This window comes from Cebus imitator, unplaced genomic scaffold (genome assembly GCF_001604975.1).
Source record: "Cebus imitator isolate Cc_AM_T3 unplaced genomic scaffold, Cebus_imitator-1.0 Scaffold28, whole genome shotgun sequence".
NCBI classification, from domain to species: domain Eukaryota; kingdom Metazoa; phylum Chordata; class Mammalia; order Primates; family Cebidae; genus Cebus; species Cebus imitator.
The window spans coordinates 6,767,965-6,771,349 of record NW_016107343.1 but is presented as its reverse complement, the minus strand read 5'-3'; the positions used below and the strand labels follow the sequence as shown (position 1 = coordinate 6,771,349).

At 50.5% G+C, this 3,385-nt stretch overlaps 1 pseudogene; it reads left to right on the top strand.

Annotated features, from left to right (window-relative positions):
• Positions 1–1,168: 1,168 nt before the first annotated feature.
• LOC108300618 lies at positions 1,169–3,191 on the top strand (annotated as a pseudogene).
• The last annotated feature ends 194 nt before the right edge of the window (positions 3,192–3,385 follow it).

Here is a 3,385-nt window from a genome sequence, read left to right as displayed (position 1 = left end):
TTTTTTTTACTTTTTGTGGAGAACGAGGTCTCACTATATTGCCCAGGCAGGTCTTGAACTCCTAGGCTCAAGCTATCCTCCCCCCTCTGCCTCCCTAAGAGCTGGGATTACAGGCATGAGCCACAGCGCCTGGCATTTAATTTTTTCTTGAGATGGAGTCTCGCTCAGTAGTCCAGGCTGGAGTGCAGTAGTATGATCTCGACTCACTGCCACCACCATCTCCCACGTTGAAGTGATTCTTCTGTCTCAGCCTCCTGAGTAGCTGAGATTAAAGGTACCTACCATCATGTCAGGCTAATTTTTGTATTTTAGTAAAGATGGGGTTTCACCAGGTTGGCCAGGCTGGTCTTGAACTCCTGGGCTCGGGGATCCTCCGGCCTCAGCCTCCCAAAGTGCTGGGATTACAGCACACCCAGCCTATCTTACATTGTTTTAAACTCGGTGCATACCTCATTTCAATTCTCCTCCTCTCTTGCTCAGATTCACATAAAATCATACTAACTGGTTTCCAAGTGTCTGCTCTATTCTGTCCATACATCTTCCTTTCTGTAGTCTTAAGAAAGTCTCCATAATGACTTTTCTAATTAATACCTCTAATTTCAGGACAAATCTAAACTTCCTTGACAAGCCGTTCAAAGCCTTTTACATGATTCCCAACTTCTTAGGGTCTCCCCTCCCTCTCCACTGCCCCACTTGAATCCCTCCTCCAGGCAATTCCAATAGTTCTATTCCTCCTATGAACTACAGCATCTTCAGCTCCTCTGCCAGGAATTTACATCTTTCCAATCCTACCTCACAAATTTTCTATTATATAAGGCTTTGAAATATGAACTAGAAGTAATTTCAGTGAAGCTGATGGCTTTATCTGGCATATGGTAAGCTCTGAATCAATGTTTATTGAAAGAATAAAATGTCATCCCTTTGTGAAGCCTTCCAGAGTTGTCCCTGAAGGATTAATTTCTCAACTTCAAGGTCCTTTGCTCATCCTGTCATCGTTTTTGTCTAGTAGTCAGTTGAAAACCAATCATGGGCTGGGTGTGGTGTCTCACGCCTGTAATCCAAGCACTTTGAAGGCCAAGGTGGGCGGATCACCTGAGGTTGGGAGTTCAAGAGCAGCCTGACCAACATGGTGAAACCCCGTCTTTAAAAAAAAAAATAGAAAGAAAACCAATCATGGAAAAGCTCCTCAAGTGCAGGGATTGTGTTCTATTCATGCCTGACTCTTAACAGATGGTGGTCCTCTATGTATCCTTGTCAAATTAAGTGAAAACCGTCAAAACTCAGGCACCCTGAGGTTAAGATGCCCTTTAGTGGTGGGAGTAGTGTATGCAAGGAGCCCAGGGAGCATGAAGTTAACAGCCTGCTAATTAGTAGTAGCAAGCTACCAAATGGGATCACTTGAAAATTCCTTAAAAATTATTAAAAATTTCCAAAGAAGCAGCTTCTCCACTCCTTCAGGAATCTCCGCTGGTTCAGCCCACCTGCCTCCACTTCTGCCTCCACCATGTCCATCAGGGTGACCCAGAAGTCCTACAAGGTGTTCACCTCTAGCCCCCCGGCCTAGCCACTCCTACACTAGTGGGCCTGGTGCCTGCATCAGCTCCTCAAGCTTCTCCCAAGTGGGCAGTAGCAGCTTCCAGGGTGGCCTGGGTGCAGGCTATGGTGGGGCCAGCAGCATGGGCATAGGAGGCATCACTGCTGTCATGGTCAACCAGAGCCTTCTGAGCCCCCTTAACCTGGAAGTGGACTCCAGCATCCAGACCATGCACACTTAGGAGAAGGAGCACATCAAGACCCTCAACAAGTTTGCCTCCTTCATTGACAAGGTGCAGTTCCTGGAGCAGCGGAACAAGGCGCTGGAGACCAAGTGGAGCCTCCTGCCGCAGCAGAAGGCGGCTCGGAGCAACACGGACAACACGTTTGAGAGCTACATCAACAACCTCAGGTGGCAACTGGAGATTCTGGGCCAGGAGAAGCTGAAGCTGGAGGTGGAGCTTGGCAACATGCAGGGGCTGGTGGAGAACTTCAAAAACAAGTATAAGGATGAGATCAATAAGCATAAAGAGATGGAGATTGAATTTGTCCTCTCAAGAAGGATGTGGATGAAGCTTACATGAACAAGGTAGAGCTAGAGTCTCGCCTGGAAAGGCTGACTGACAGGATCACCTTCTCAGGCAGCTGTATGAAGAGGAGATCCAGGAGCTGAAGTCCCAGATCTCAGACACGTCTGTGGTGCTGTCCATGGACAACAGCTGGTCCCTGGACATGGACAGCACCATTGCTGAGGTCAAGGCGCAGTACAAGGAGATTGCCAACCGCAGCCGGGCTGAGGCGGACAACATATACCAGATTAAGTATGAGGAGCTGCAGACACAGTCTGGGAAGCACAGGGATGACCTGCAGCATACAAAGACTGAGATCTCCGAGATGAACCAGAACATCAGCTGGCTTCAGGCTGAGACTGAGGGCCTCAAAGGCCAGAGGGCTTCCCTGGAGGCCGCCATCACAGATGCTGAGCAGTGGGAGGAGCTGGCCATTATGGATGCTCATGCCAAGCAGGAGGAGCTGGAGGCCATCCTGCAGCAGGCCAAGCAGTACATGGCACTGCAGCTGAGTGAGTACCAGGAGCTGATGAATGTCAAGCTGGCCCTGGACATCACGATTGCCACCTACCATAAGCTGCTGGAGGGCTAGGAAAGCTGGCTGGCATCTGGGATGCAGAACATGAGTATCCATACAAAGACCACCAGCGCCTATGCAGGTGGTCTGAGCTGGGCCTATGGGGGCCTCACAAGCCCCAGCCTCAGCTATGGCCTGGGCTCCAGCTTTGGCTCTGGCACAGGCTTCAGCTCCCTCAGCCGCACCAGCACCACCAAGGCCATGGTTGTGAAGAAGATTGAGACCTGCCATGGAGGCTGGTGTCCAAGTCCTCTGATGTCCTGCTGAAGTGAACAGCTGCGGCAGCCCCTCCCAGCCTGCCCCTCCTGAGGCTGCCCCAGAGCCTGGGAGGGAGGCTTCTGTGCAGGGAGCACAGGGAACAAGTGACCTACCTGAGGCTCAGCCCTAGCCCTCAGCCCACTTGCAGGGTTTACTGCTGGGGAAGCCCTTGCCCAGGCCTCCAGCTGCAAAACAATTCAATTACTTTTTTTTTTTTTTGGGGGGGGGCCAAAATAAAACTTCAGCTAGCTCTGAAAAAAAAATTGTTAAACATCTCCTTTATTGCCGGGCGCGGTGGCTCAAGCCTGTAATCCCAGCACTTTGGGAGGCCGAGGTGGGTGGATCACAAGGTCAAGAGACCGAGACCATCCTGGTCAACATGGTGAAACCCCATCTCTACTAAAAATACAAAACATTAGCTGGGCATGGTGGCGCGTGCCTGTAATCC